The sequence below is a fragment of the Zosterops lateralis genome (assembly GCF_965231275.1).
Source record: "Zosterops lateralis genome assembly, chromosome: 13".
NCBI lineage: Eukaryota > Metazoa > Chordata > Aves > Passeriformes > Zosteropidae > Zosterops > Zosterops lateralis.
Window position 1 is genome coordinate 7,970,105 of NC_139773.1, and position 16,058 is coordinate 7,986,162.

Here is a 16,058-nt window from a genome sequence, read left to right on the forward strand (position 1 = left end):
CAAATTAGGTCAAAATTTAGGAAATGTATTTTAAATATCACTAGTTTGCAAGATAATAACATTTCATAACTTAAAATTACAAATTGTCTCAGCTCTTGATCTTTAAAATACATGCATAATTTTGTACTGTACATTTATTTTGTACTGTACTGTTGATCCAACATGTCAAAGTAGTCCCAAGCTTAAATGATTCTTCAGTGTGATACAAAACCCCATGCCAATGAAGGAAAAATGTAAAGTAGAAACCGAAGGAGGAATCAGACTTACCAGTTGTTTTATCCAACCTTCCTTTTTTCACTGTATTAAAAAAAAAAAAAAAACCAAACAAAAAACAAAACCAAACCATATCATTAGTTTCAGATAATACATTAACACTGTTTTCCAATAAGTTTTATGAAAAATAAAATCTAAGGGACTTATGTGGTATAAAAAAACTCAACCAAAAATGAAAACAAGCAATCTTAAAAAAGTATCATTGTGGGAAGCTAATATGATTGCTTGGGATTCTTTGGAAAAAAAAAAAACAAAAAAAACAAACAAAAAAACCCCCAAAACAAAACATGTGAAAACTCTTTGTACATTACAGGAATTTAATAAATACAGAGGGCAGAATGGAGGTCAGCTGTCCAGGAAGAGTATTATACTTATTATTCACCACCTCATAATTCTAGTTCTAAATTCTTCCCAATAACACTCCCAGAAGACTGACTGGCTATATATAATCTAAAATAATCTATCATTTTACAACTAATCCTTTATTACAGTGTACTTATTCTGTCCATTAGAAAGGACATACTTGAGTAAACACCTTGCCAAATAAAAAGTGAAAATTTCAAATCCTGATTTTGCTTAACAACCTAAAGTTCCACACTATGGTATTTCTTCCATTAATGAAAAAAATCTGTGAAACTAAGAGGATTGTGATTCAGGTAGTCATAGGTATGCAAATTTAACCTGGTCATAATTTTCTATCATGTGCAACTAATAAAGTTCAGTAAATTTAGATTTTTAAGCAATATTAAATATTCTTTCAATTTCCCTGCCATGTCAACACATGGACCACAGTTCAGTTTAATTTGAATGAAATATCACTGCAGTCCTACAATAATTAAACCTGCTCTATGAATACACTCATGTATACATCATACTGCTATACTTAGGACCCAGTCATTGCCAATAAAACAAAATTATGAGTCCACAACTTTACAATGTAAAGGTTCCCAAGAGATTGCCATTGTTTTCTAATATTCTTTTCATTTTCTTAATCTCCTGTACCTTCCTATTACTTATTCTTACTTTCACCTCTCCCTAAACATCCTTGAGAATTCTATGAATGGCACCATACTGCAGAATATGACCATGAATAATTCCATCACATCTCACACAGTTACATAAAAAAACTTTCACTTTCATCACAAATGCTGAGGGGCCCAAATGGTGCTGAGCTACAAACAGAGGCCAAACACTGCAGCAATTCAACTAAACTATGAGAGGGCACAATTTACATACTTCCCTGTAGGAAAGAAGTACTGCAAGAAATATTCTCATCAACATAAATGAGCACTGCACAACTCCACTCTCTGAAGTTATTTCTTATAGCTACGTACTAAATACTTGTCACATGGATGAAGGAGCTCGATAAGAAAAACCTACCTTTTATAGAGAGAAGTTCCATTGCAGCAAAAAAATATTTTAAAGACCACACATTGAAATTCAGGCGTTTTTTTTATACAAAAGGAAAATAGTTTGGCTTGAATTAAATTACTCTTCTGCTGCTGCTCCCTCACTGCATGTGTGTTTCACTTTTGCAGCATGCTCCTCCCATGGCTCACATGGAGGAAAGCCAAGCAACTGATGGAGCAGAGATGACAAATTGCTTCTCCTTCTTTACACACAGACAAGGAAGAGGACAGGAGAAATATTACAACTGTTTCCTTACCCTCATTTCCTCAGCTTCTATCTGCTGTATGCAGCTGTCTGTAGTCTAAACACACTTCCAAATGCCATCTTCTCCAGAAGTAACAAACTCAGCACAACTATTTTATTAAGAACGTACTTTTAGAGCTCTTAAGCTTTGATTTTGATACTTGCAAAGCATCCAATTTGGAATACAGAAAGTTTAAGACTTTTTTCTTCTACTATAGAGCCACAGAGAACACTTCTTATGCTATAGCTAAGCATATGTAATTTTATAAAATAGTATAAACAAATATTGCACAAAAATTTGAATTTTTTTATACTTCATAAATTTCTAATTCTGTTGCAGCACTTCATAAGATAATAAACATTCTCATTAAATGCTGAAACATTTTACAACATTATTCATATTATTATTGTTACTATACTCAACACTGAAATTTTTACAAAAATTGTGGTGTTTATGACTGTTTGTTCAGATTATATTGAGATTTTTTTTTCTTTGGTTTCTAATTGTTTTTGACAGTATATATATTTCCATAGACACAGAATACTTTACCTTGTAAATTTTTGAGTCTCCATCTCTATAATTAAAGGCTGAGGTCTTGAATTCAAGTAAGGCAGTATCCTTGGATCAGAGGGTAGTCCAGGAATGGCTTTCTGCAGCTCAAAGAAATTGGGTCTGGAAAATGGCCCATCTCAAAACACAGGTGAGAGCTGAGATTGTTTAGCTGGGCTGTGAGAAAGCCTGGGAAGGTGGGGTGGGTTTAATAAATGTTTATAAAAACCTGATGAGAGGTGCAAACAAAATTGACTCTTTTGTTATCTAGTAACAGGTAAACAGGCCAAGGGCACAAACTGGAAATTACAGAAACAGCAAACTCTTTTTTTTACTGTGAGAGTAGTTTAACACTAAAATAGGTTGCCCAGAAAGGATGTGGAGGTTTTCTGCCCTTGGAGCTACCCCAACCCTGACTGAACCCAATCCTGAGCAACCTGCTCATGCTGACCCTGTTTTAAGCAGGGATGCTGGACTAGATGATACTGAGAGTTTCCTTCCTTGTGATTCTGTGATAGTCCACAAGGTCAAACTGTTAAGTGTGACATTGAAGTAAATTTAATTAGGAGATCATGAAAGCCTACAGTCTCTATATGTAATGTGTGTAGGCTTTTTTCCCTGCATATAAGTGTCATAAGAACTACTTATGTTGTTTCAGGGTCATGCTACTATGCCATAATGTAAAGTTGTTAACCTATTACATTTTGGTCTTGTGTTTTAGCTTACTATATTTGCATATCTTTCTTCTGAGTTCTGTTTGCTCCCACAGCGACTGATAGTCTTAGAGATAGATTTCCACCTTAAGCAAACAATGGAGCTCCAGGGAAGTTAACAAAGCTAGTCTGGTACACACAGGATGAGACACTGATCACAAGGGTGCATTTGGATCACACGAAAAATAATATTTACTTGGAACAAAAACCTAATCACTGCTTAGTAAGGTTTAGTAAGTAGAGTTCACAGCAAGCATTATCATGAATCAAACTTACACAGCTGCACCTCTGTATCCATCTGGAACTAATCCTGGCTCTTCTTCCTTTCTTCCATGCCCATTCTCAGATATCAGGGGCCATCATATGGAATGCTGATTTTTCCTTGAATCCTTGGATTGCAGCTGTAACTGTAGCCATTGTTGTTCATTTACTTTACTGTTGTTCAGTTAGTTGTGATGCCATGACTGTTTTTTCCATAAGCAATTAAGAAAGATGTTATGATTTTATGGTAAGAAATGTGAAGAGAATACCTGAACATAGGCAGAAGGTCACTGTGGACTGGGAACAGGGCATGTGCAAATGCTTTTTCATTTGGAAAAAGCATTTATTATATTTAACAAAAAAACAGTGAAGAGCATTGAGCTGGAACAAGCTGTCAAGATGGTGTTTGGCTAAAGGGCATAAGAGTAGAAGCTGCAGGACAAAATCCATGCTTCAGTACCTCAAGTACTTACTCTATTACTCAGCCATGCCTTCCCCAAGGTTTTCCCCTTTCAATATTACAGTTATTATTTAATGCCTGATATAAGACTTCAGTCCTATATGTTGACTTCAGTTAAAAGGTCCCAACATCACAGACCTATGTGCAGAATCAAGAATGTAGAAAGAAATTTGAAAAGAAAAAAAGAAACAAAATTAATTGTTTACAGTGCATTTTTAAACTAAACTAAACTATTTCAAAACTTATATTTTCTGTCCACTCTATTCTATAAAAGAGTAATTAGGTACAAGGCTGTTATTAAGGATGTGTCACCAGATACCTGACACTGTTGAGTGATCTGCTTCCATGAGAGCTATGTAGCTATTTTTCAATTCAAATTTTCTGCTGATATAGGGAGAATATGATTCTTTCAATTTGTGAGCTTTTTTTCTACTGAGAATCTGCCTTTTTTAAACTTCTTTCCATACAGCACATATTAGCAAATTAAAGCTTGCCAGTATCTTTCCATTAGTTCATCAAAAGCAAGGAGACTTCACTCTGTGATTCACCTATTTGGCATTAAAACCACATATTGTTCTTTTCAGGAAGTTTTTCCTCTACAGGATATTTGTAATGCAATAAGTAAGGTCATGAGCTCATAGATTCCAATAAACTATTTTGTAAAAGGAAAACAGAGGACATTTGAATACTGATTACAAAAAAAAAGTGGAAGATAACCTCCCAACTTTCACAGGAAAATGAAAACACAGCTTATTGTTGGTTAAAGATGTCAGTTATAGAAGAGAATATTTTTTAATAACCCTGGTGAGAAAAAAGTCCAAATTTCAGTTAGTAATATGAATACAAGGTGTAGGAACAGTCTCCTTGCATCTCCTATACTTTTGTCTGAGACCATCATGAAGCTGTCTTTTCTTGGCTAATTTTATGCTGACCCATGTTTGGTTTTAAAGAACTTACGGCCTTCGAACACCAACACTTTAACTATATTTTTTTCTGAAATTCTTCTCTTGAGGAGAAAGCAATTTTTCTCCTTTGCAAACAAATTCAGAGTGAATTTTTCAGCTGATCAGCATTCATCAGAACCTCCTTAACACTTGTCCATGAAGAAACATGCCAGTCACCTGAGAAGAGTAGTTCATGAAGTGGTTCCTTGCATTCCTCTTGAAGTCAGTCATTGGCTTAAAATGAGAACTAGTGGGAGAAGATTTTTGTCCAGTATGAAGAAAAAATTATACACTCTTCTGATAAAATTCAAAGATAAATAGCTATATTATCATTATGTGATTCTTATGATACAGAAACCTGAAACCCATGAAGAGGAATTCAACCAGCAAAGCAAGAAAAAAAAAAACAACAACAAAATCACTTTTGCCAGGCAGTTCATTTCTACCTTTCAGAAATATAGATTCTGCATTCCCAGGTGTATACTATAATTTTCAGTAGACTTCATAAGTGATAAAAGATAGAAATAATGAACTCTGTAACAAAATATGCTATCAAGAGATACATCATCAAAGTGACAGGATAAGCAGAAAATCAATCAGTTGATTTCTGACCCTGAAATACCATGAGCAATATTGAAGATAGGAACTACAAATTAGATCAGTTTTGTCCTTGCCTCCAAAAGATAGGCACAACTATGGTTAGGGATAATCAGTGATGTATTCTGGACTTCACAAGAATCACCTTGATGAATGAGTTTAAAGCACTCCATTGACCCTTGTCCAAGAGCAACCAAAGGAAGAGTCCTCCTTCAAAATGTTATGTGTTATTAAACATCAAGAATATAAATTTTATTGAAGTATCTGTTGTTATTGTCCAAAACTGTAGTGAATTCAATACGCAGCAATAAAAAATCCTAATGTTTTAATACAAACAAAAATAGAAGACCTTGTCATAGATTCATATTCCACCTGTCATACTTGTGATAGTCACAGGAGCTAATAGGCTGTTAGACTAAAAATAGACTTATCTCACAGGTTTGTTACTACATTACAGAAAAGTGGTAGTCAAACTAAAAATAAGTGTCTCAAATTTAAAATTTTGCATAATTGTCTATTTAGAGACATTGAGAAGACCATATAATTTATATTTTGGTCCTAAACTTTAGGAATAAATCGATTATTCATTTATTAACCTTAGAGGTTTTGTGTACAAATTTTACGTGTCACTTCATATCTCCTTCCTTGACTTCAATCTCAAAAGGACTCAGAAAACTACCACTTACGTCTTCTGCAAATAGTGTTGAAATTAGCATCTGTACAGTGGTTTGGATCTTCTTATCAAGAATGCATTGAAAAGAAAGATAAAAAATTTTAATATTTTGCATAAATATTAATACTGTATTAAATATTAATACAAACCAGTCATTTTACCACTACACTAATCAGCAGAGGATCATACTCATACAGTATATGATTATGGTCCTTAAATTTGGGTACAGTTCTGCCCCCACTGTGACCTCTGTCTCTTCAATGATGCAGTCATCTGGACCACTGACCTGACATGGCCCAGAAAGCATTGACCCCTTTATGCAGCAAGACAGCTCAGAAAAAGTGACCTTAAATAATGCAAGGACATATAAATCCTGTAAAAATAGGTATTTTCTTTTTTATTATCTATTTTAAGATAACCAAGATTTTCCAAAGTTTTTATTTTGTTGTTAGTATTGCTGGTCATTGGTATAATTTATGTAAAATTGCTTGCTGTCACACAAAAATTAAACTCTACTTGTATTAATAAAGAAGGAATAAGTTTCAAAAGAACCATAGCTCATCAGAGGGCAAATCAAACATTTCTGCTCAGTAGTTGATTGTCAGTTTGCTCCCTATGAAAGGATATGTTTTCCAGTCTCTTAAACTGCTGCTCCATGTGTCCTTACATAGCCTTAGCTACCTTCTTGACTACTTTTATTTTACATTTAGGGACACCTAGTGGCTCATGTCTGATTTGCTCTGGAAAGCTGCAATGATTTTGCATTTCCAAATGAACTTTGTGAGTTTCCAGATCTTCCTTATCTATTAAACCATACCACAGGAAACAGTTCAGTTCACAAAAGATATTACAAAGCCACAGAACTGTATTTCATAGTACATGTGAAACGTTTGAGACAACAACAAAATAATTTATCCCTTTTTCTCATTCTTTTTGAAATTCATATCCAGGGAGTAAACATGTCAATCTTTTTTAATACCATAGAAAATATGCCTTAATTATATTTCCCCAGAAATCTCAATTTTATTCATCTTGTGCACTAGATTTATTACTTTGGCCTCTATATCTTGTCCTAAGTATACATCTCAAATAGATGCCATTTTTCATTGTTCCATGTATGTTTGTACATATACATTCCTTTGAACTTTTGATTTAATGGAGTGCTTGAACCTAATCAGCTCTCTTGGTGTCAGTAATTTTGCTCTATATGTGAAAAAAAGGTGGCAGAACAAAGCCTTTACCAAAAAATTATGTAGGACTCAGTAATTCCTTCCTCTCCAATCTTAAATAAAAAAAAGTCCCTAAGCAAAGAAGCAGTTTGAGTTTAACTATGGACACTCAACAACTATTTTAATCTACATCAGCTGTGTACCCATATTTTTAAGATCGTAATTCTCTTCTCTTCAGCTCACTTTAAAATATTTGTATTAAAAAGAAGCCATAGAAAAAATCAAAAAAATCTTAGATTTCTTTAGTTCCTGTATCTGTTAAATAAATACACAGGAAGTGTTTAAATTATTATTTTTAAAGTATCTATAATAGATACTTTTCAGCCTTTTATTTTTTTTTTAATTTATACCCTAAAGCCACATTAAATACATACTTATAAGAAATCCAAATATTTCCCATCCTGTTTCTGCAGAAAAACAACAGATAACAATCTACTTTTGGATTCTCATGTCCCACAAAAGTATTAAGCAAGGAACTTTTAGAAACAAATGTATATGGTCTTACAGCATCGAGAATACTGGAAAATACGTGGTCATGATTCTTATAATGAGAAATTTTAAAACTGGAAAAAGTTATTATAAAAATTCCTTTACATTTCCCCCCTTTCCATACTATTCCTTGGAGAAGCACAAAGAATGATTAATAAATCCATTTTATATATAAAATCTTGCAAGGCAGAAATGTGAAGTGAGAAATTATAGCAAGGAAAAGCGCTGAAAAATATTTACGAGAAGGACAAAACAAGGAAGTTACTCCCACGAGCTCCAAGTGCCGTTAAACAGCAATTCAACAATAACAAGTCACCTTTTTCCCAGCCCGAGCAGAGTCATTAGGGTTTTACCGTCCTCCCTGTTGGCATTTTGCTCCCTCCCGTGGCTAAAATGGAGTATGACAGTCCTTCGTAATTAAAATAAATAAGCAAACCCATACTTATTACCCATATTTTAAAATTAGTAACATTGTGAAACAACCCCTTTGTCGGATCTAGTGTATACAGTTTTATCATTTTCAGGGAATAATTCAAACAAAAACTACAGTCTGTAAATATAATAAAATTATTAAAATGTTGAATTCCGTGTTACCAAATGCTGCCCGGCTTTATTTACACAATGTAACAAGTACAGGCTTATCTCAGCTTTTATCTGACAGCAATTTGTGAAATTAAATTTTTTCTCATAAAGGTTTGCTGATTTAATCAACAGCATTCTCCAGAAGTCTAGCCAGTGGTGAACATACCCATAGCTTATCTTTGCAAAACAATACCTCCATTGACATGAAATGTGACATTTTTTCATCAATATTTCATCACATTACATGTAAGATAATACAATAAATTCTCACTACTTGACAACCATCCCGTAATGCAATCTAAGCTAATGCTGTTTCATATTTCAGTATGTGACATCTGTCAACAATGTTGTTAACCACTAATTGCTCTTATTCATCTCAGAAACATGCCCTGATTGCTAATTGAGGCCAGGTAAATATTTCAGTTTATTGAAATTACTTTGCTGCCCATTCAGATAAATAGAAAAAATCTTGAAAAGAAGATTAGGAGAAGAAAACCAAAGAAATTAATTATTGGGTGATGATGATAATAAAAACAGGCCCAGTTTTTCACATTTGTATCAGATTTTTTTCAAAGTTTTGAAGTGCTTTTCATTAATAGCTGTCAAAGCTTTCCACAATGGAAGTGAATATAACTTTTATTAAATTAGACATGAGGAAAGTGAACCACTGATGGGCAAATTAGCTGCACAGTGTTTCACAAGTAGATGAACACTCAAGGCTGCAGTGCAACATTGCATTTCTGAATCAAGCAGTAGCTCATCAAGCCAAAATAAAACTTCTTCAATAAAAGAATCTGAAAAATATTTTCCAAAATGAAATTTCATTATACACATTCTGTTACAAAGAATTATGTTTGGATGAAATGAGATGAAGTGGTGTGCAGACCAAAAATAAAGAACTATGCTGCAGTGTGCATTTTGCGTTTTCTAAAGTTCTGTATGATTTTTGTTATTGAGTTTCTGTAAAAGTTCATCCACCTCCACCCCCCTTCCCCTAATCCCTGTCCTTATCCCTTTCAATAGGCCTTGCCCTCACCATTGTATCCCTTCAAGAGCCCTGTCCCAGTGTACTGTACCTTCTATTGTATCTTATCTATTGACACACCCTAGTACTTGATGGCCCTGGCTAAGCCACGTGGCTCAGCCAAGGCTTCAGGTATCCCCACACCCCTTTTGCCCCAAAATGGCCATGTCAATGCCCTCTGTACCTAAATTACTCCCCTCATTTCCATCAGTAACGCCCCTGTTAATAAAGGCAAGCAAGAGCCCAAATCGGGGCTCACGCTCTCATGCTCTCTGACACCGGGGCCTTTGCCCTGAATAAACACCTTCTTTACCACCCAGTGTGAGCCACTCCTTCTTCTAAGCTAAGTCACACCTCTGTCTGAAATCTGGACCCAAAGGAACAATTTGTTTATATGGTATCTGAAGAGCAGAGGTAGCCAGGAGACAAGCTCAGAAGAACCATAGAACTAGAATAAGAATGCAAGCTTTCTGTAACAGCCTATGAATGCAATGCCCAAGGAATACAACCACCACCTGATGCCTGTAGCTGGGATTCAGAAAAGTCACTTTGGGAAAGAAGTCTGACTTCCTTCAGAAGAAATTTTTCCCACGCCCACACCGTTCCCTGTCTCCACTTTATGTACATATTCATCTCTGAACTGCCCCTGCCTGGTGCTGATTCACTACGGATTTCAAATTTGGTAAACATCACAAGTTATACATAAAAGTTGAGCCAAGGTAATCCTTATAGTTTGTTTTCATATGCAAACCCAGCAGGTACCATGGCAGGTTTGATGAGTTTGTTCATTGTCTTCCCATAATGCAGGCTCTTCCCAAGAACCACTCTACAAAACAGGGAAATACAGAATACCTAATCTTTGCAATTCTATCTTCTTCTATGAATCTTGTCTTTGCCATGACTTTTTAAACTTAATTTGTATGCATATTTTCAATTATGTAAAAAATAGGTGTTTTATGTGTTTACATGAAAAAATACTGAACACCATGAAATAATTAAAGGAACAAATCTTTAACCTCATCGAATTACTTTTCCTACTGCTGCTATGGTGTATAGGGGATTTCTCAGTGGCATAACAGCACCATTCAGTGATTCATTTTGCTCAAGGAAATAATGAGATGGCTAAACCAGGGATATTGAGAAAGGGACCCAGAAAGGCGGTATTTCACAGGAAGAGTGAGAAACCAGAGCTCTGTAAATCTGATCACCATATCAACACTTTCAGAAAAAAAACATGCAAAAGTTGCAATGATTCCAAAACTGGCTCACCCTCATACTCAACACAAGTCCGTTTTTTGGCATTGTAACTAAAATCCTTGATCCTGTTCTTGAAACATGCTTCAAACTCTCTCTTTCTAGTTTCTTAAAAGAAATTACAACAGAGTTCCCAAACTCTCAACAATGTCATATTAAAATTTTGAGGTATCTATAAGTCATGCAATTTTGTTTCAGAACCAAATAATTATTTTTAAAAGAACAGTGGAATGTGAACAGTCCAATTTTCAGCAAAAGTCTTCTATTGATAACCTGAAAGCGGCCTACAAGGAAGCTGCAGGGACTTTTGACAGAGGTAGGTAGTGACGAGACAAAGGGGAATGAGGGAAAGTTTAGATTGATGTCCTGGGTTGCAGTGTAGGATGTACACAAAGTATTTATTCTATCACCATCTTCATGAGCTGTTGAAACAAGGTGGGGCAGTGTCTTCCCAGGCCCCCCTTACTTTGGGGTGTCTTCTGCTCATGGCCCATCAATGCCTTGCCCAGGACTCACAGGTAACTCCATCCAGGAGTTATCTCTGTTTAATGGGCCATCAAGGACCCACTTCACAGCTCATCATCCCATTGTGAGATGCTCCGCCCAGGGGAAAGAGCCAAGCATTCTCGCCTGGATATAATCTGGGATTTGGGACAGTACAAGCAGCCCTTACCCACTGGATTCCCAGAGGACCAGAGCTACCAGACCTTTCTACAGGATCACTGCTTCAGGAAGACCACCTCATCTGGACTGCTTCCACCACCCTGCTCAGGTTGTATTCTGACTCTGTCAGTGGTCTTTTATATTATTGCATTTATGTTATTTTATTTTATTTTATTTTACTTTTTCCCTTTCGTCTTAATAAATTGTATTTCTGACTTGGAGCCTCTCACTCGTTTTGCTTTCAAACCACGACAATTGGACATCAGAAATTTTTTTCTGTGAGGGTGGCAAAACATTGGAAGAGGCTACCCAGCAAAGCTGTGGATGCCCCATCCCTGAAAAGATTCATGGCCCAGTTGAAAGGGGCTCTCAGCAGCCTGGCCTAGTGGAAGGCATTCTTGCCCATGACAGGGGCTTGGAAATAGATAGTGTTCAGGGTCCCTTCCAACCCCAACCATTCTAGGATTGTACAAAATACATTTCTATGGTATTAATGTGCACTACTTTTATGGAGTGAGATGTTTTTCCCATAGCAACAAATGAGATGTTGAAAGACAAAACAGAAATCACATAGTTTTGTGACCCTGTCTCAGAATAAGATGCAATTAAGCTCTTTGGAGTGACCTTCCCTTTGTGTCAAATTGTGCTAAAGCATATGTGACAGTTTTTGTTATGGAAACCTCCATGTATCAATGATTAAGGAGAAGCTGTCAAAATAATTTATTTAGATTCACAGGCAGAATTCGCGACTCAAATGAAGTGTCAAAAAGCACAAGCAGTATCTAGTTTATCCATTAGGTTACCTGGTCTCACACAATTATTTCACTTTCTTGATGGCATTTTTTGACTACAAAAACTTTAGCTGAGGTTCCAGTTACCACTATTGACTTTAAAGGGCCTAAAGTTCACCTTTTCTGAGAAAAATAGCATTAAGGTTCTTAAAGTAAGCTGACTTGTATCATCCCATTAAGCCCAGAAAAGGAGATATCTTTGTAAGTTTTCACCTGACATACCATGTTTAAGTGCTCGACACTTGGCCTGATGCAGTTTAATCAAATATCACTCTCTACATTTAAAGCTCTATTTTCAGGACTTGTAACTTGTCTACGTAAAATGATTCATATGGTGAAATGATTTAAGAAGTCTCATCTTCAAAGTATTTTATTTTATTGTATTAAAAATATTTTGAAATCTAAACTCCAGAAGTGTTAGGAAGAAAAATTTGCAAGGAATATGTTTCAATAAATGACAAACTTTACACACATTTGTCTTTATTTATTGTATTCACTTACCTATAAAGCACAGCCTATTGATGCAGACTGCAACCACATTAGTATATTTGAGAATATTACTATTTAAGTCAAGGCAGATATCTTGGGGAAATAGTCTTGGTGTAAATCTGAATTCAGTAATAGTAAAATAAAAACATTGCACACTTTAGCTATTACACTTATTATATTAAAATAGGAAAACTATAGGCAATAAAAATATAGTTAAATCTCTTGACATTCTTCCAACTCCCTGTGGATTTAAGGCAAACAAATGTAGGAAGACATGATTTTAGAGAATATATTTTTTTACATATTATAACCAGTCTCATGATGTTGTTTGCAGCCCTAGATGTGACTGTGACTAAGCTTTTCAATAGTTAATATGAACTCACCTGTGCACTGCACAGCCAATTCAGATCCTCACAAGAATCCCCTGCAGACCTAAGCTTCTCTGGGACTGACCTTGAACAAAAAAAAAAGAAAAAGACTGAACACACATCAAGTTGCACGTTCTTACAGTATCCATTCAGTGCAGTTTATTAGTTATTTTCAAACAGAAGCACCTGAACTTACAAGGTTGGCCCATGCACAGCCCTCAGCCCTGTGCGCACGGAGCTGGCTGGGTGCGGGCCCTCGAGCTCCCACACCTGTGGGAAATAACACCCCACCTGCCAGCGGAAATGTTCTTTTCACTGTACTTAGGGCAGGGCAGGCAGATGAGAAGTTTCGTGTCCCTCATCGCCCCGCAGGGCAGTTTTGAGGGGCGGGCTGGGCGCCTCTGCCCGTGCCGTGGCAGGCGGGGTGCGGCCCCGTGAGGGCTTTTCTTCCCTACCTACTTTTTCTCCAGCCCATGTTCCGCCCCGAGCAGCCGGGGCAAAGGGAGCAGCCGCGGTCGCTCCTTCCTTACCGGGAGCTGGCCGGGCTGAGGGCGGCGGTGCCCTGGGGAGCACCGGCTGGATCCGGCCCGCGCCGGGTGTTGGCGCTGCCGAGCGGGATAAAACCTGTCCCGGCTGCCTGCCCGTCCCTTCAGCACCCTCTGCCCCGCGCCCGGTGCCTGAAGGCCGCTGGAGGTAAGGGCAGCTCCCGGCGGCTGTTCCCCCTGAGCCCCGCTTCTCCTGCCCTCCTGAGCCCCGCTGCTGCTACCGCGGGTCGGGGCGGCTGCTCCCGTCTGAGCTCCGCTGCTCCTGCCCACCGAGCCCCGCTGCTCCTTCGTGGGCCGGGGCGGCCGCTCCCCTCTGAGCCCCGTTCCTCCTGCCCTCTCGTCCCCGCTGCTCCTCCCGTGGGCCGGGCCGGCTGCCCCCCTGAGCCCCGCTGCCCCCCTGAGCCCCGCTGCCCCCCTGAGCCCCGCTGCCCCCCTGAGCCCCGCTCCTCCTGCCCCCCTGAGCCCCGCTGCCCCCCTGAGCCCCGCTCCTCCTGCCCCCCTGAGCCCCGCTGCCCACCCGAGCCCCGCTCCTCCTGCCCCCCTGAGCCCCGCTGCCCCCCTGAGCCCCGCTCCTCCTGCCCCCCTGAGTCCCGCTGCTCTCCTGAGCCCCGCTCCTCCTGCCCCCCTGAGCCCCGCTGCCCCCCTGAGCCCCGCTCCTCCTGCCCCCTCGTCCCCGCTCTCCTCCCGCGGCCTGGCGCGGCTGCCCCCCCTCAGCCCCTCATCCCGCTGGAGATGCCCCGTGCGGCCTTAAGGCTCCGGTTCCTCAGGTCAGGTTTGTCAATAGTGGGTTCCCTAGAGCTGTTTTGGCGGGTGAGAAGCCTTTTTAGCCCGTGCAATGTTTGTTCTTCCTTACTTGGGTAAATTTCAGCCGTTTCTGGGATGTTTTTTTGGTCTTTTGCACGTGTAGTGTCAGCTTTGTAACTTTCAGCTCTGGTGCTTGATGTTAGATGTCTGTTGCTTCTGTTTTCAGGGCAGTTTAGTGAATTACTGAGATTCTGGCAATTCTAGCCTCGGCATGTATCACTGTTCACTGGATTTACTGGAGAAAACTTGTAATGTGAGAGGGCATAGAGTGCAGAATATTAGCTCCTTGAAATGTGAGAAAATGCTTTTGTGCTATTTTGGTGTTTCATTATTGAGTATTCCTTATTGGGTAGGTGCAAAGCGTTAACATGCAGATTTTTTTCTTTTTTTTTTAGCAGCATAATTTTTTCTTGCAAGTGATTCTGGTTAAAGGGTGGATTTTTTTTTTTTTTTTTTTGAGACTTGCTCAATTAAAAATTCATTAGGATGGCTCACTTAGAGTTGGGGAGCATTTCTGTCATGATTACTTTTCTAGTAACCATGGTGCTTTCATTACTTTTCTAGTAATTTTGGTGCTAGAAATAGTAGTAGTTGCCTTAATATATCATGAAATTTTAACACATCTGTGATGTCACTGGTACAGATCACTGTTCTTTTTGGAATTCCTCATCACAAAAATGACTGTTGTGGTGAGGTGGGTCTGCTCAAAAGGTTTGTGTCAGTAGGACTGATTACATGACAATAACAGTTTTTTCTCATTTAAAGACTTTTCAGTGCTAGAATTTGAAGTTCACTGTGAAGAGAACTGCAATCCATGGATTGCAATGCATTGAGTAAGTTTTGGACTTCAGTCCTGCTTCATAATAAACAGTGTCTTTTTACTTAAGCAGGTTAGACTGTGTGTATAACGAGTCATTCGGAGTTGTTTACACTAAACAGCTGCATGCCCTGTAGCAAAGATCACTGCAGAGAGGTCTGTTTCTTAATTGAGAGTATCCAAAGAGTAAAAGTGAAAAAGAAGCAGCCTGTCAGAGTTTAGAAATCCTCGCCATGATGCAATTGCTTCCTCCACTGATTAATGATTATTACATAATTGAAAAAACAAGGGCTAGTGAAACGTTCTGGTTGTTTTATTTTCACCATCTGATTCCAATTTTGTTTGTTGTTTAAACATCCCAGAGTACAATGTAGCTGAACCAAAAACATCACCTTCCTATGATCAACAGGATTTTTTGTCTTAAATGCATTCAAGGTCACTTAAGGAAGACAAAAATACTGACTTAAAACTTTGATTCATATTCTGTGCCTGCCAGTTTGAGATCCTTTTAAATTTTGGTTTTAGCTTTTATGTGTCTTGACTTTACCAGATTATATGTTTTTTTTTGTGTTAAAACAGAGTAAATAAGGATAAATTTTGTAATTATGACTAGTTCATTACAGAATTTGTGATATTTCATAAAAATGCAAGTCAATCAAAGCTTTTGTCATTTACAAATGAATTTTCCTACATCTGTGGGGGGATACTTTGACACAGACTCAAAGTTTGTTACTCTCTACACTTTCCAAGTTCTGGAGGCCGTAAACTTGGAGATGACAGTACCTTAGCCGGTCCTTCGATTCATGTGGGATTCTGTTGGGATCATTGACTCTTTAAAGGGCATAGATGTCTCTCTGCTCAAAAAAGAATTTATAATTA

The 16,058-nt window shown here is 38.0% G+C and overlaps 2 protein-coding genes across 8 annotated transcripts in view; one reads left to right on the top strand and one right to left on the bottom strand.

The window, feature by feature from the left end:
- UNC13C (unc-13 homolog C) overlaps positions 1-13,513 on the bottom strand; it is a 179,196-nt gene extending 165,683 nt beyond the window's left edge. For 2 of the 5 annotated variants that reach the window (XM_083870706.1, XM_083870702.1), the window contains exons 1-5: positions 13,469-13,513; positions 13,029-13,098; positions 3,466-3,653; positions 2,477-2,665; positions 268-297 (exon numbers count right to left, since the gene is read on the bottom strand). The gene's annotated coding sequence lies outside the window, so the exon portion shown is untranslated. Of the gene's footprint in view, positions 1-267; positions 298-2,476; positions 2,666-3,465; positions 3,654-13,028; positions 13,116-13,209; positions 13,280-13,468 lie in introns of those variants that run through there. The other 3 variants (XM_083870705.1, XM_083870703.1, XM_083870704.1) reach the window with 3 other exon arrangements.
- A 119-nt stretch (positions 13,514-13,632) lies between these two features.
- The window catches only part of WDR72 (WD repeat domain 72), a 103,464-nt gene continuing 101,038 nt past the window's right edge, over positions 13,633-16,058 (top strand). For 2 of the 3 annotated variants that reach the window (XM_083870942.1, XM_083870944.1), the window contains exon 1: positions 13,633-13,706. The gene's annotated coding sequence lies outside the window, so the exon portion shown is untranslated. Of the gene's footprint in view, positions 13,707-14,251; positions 14,326-16,058 lie in introns of those variants that run through there. The other variant, XM_083870943.1, reaches the window with a different exon arrangement.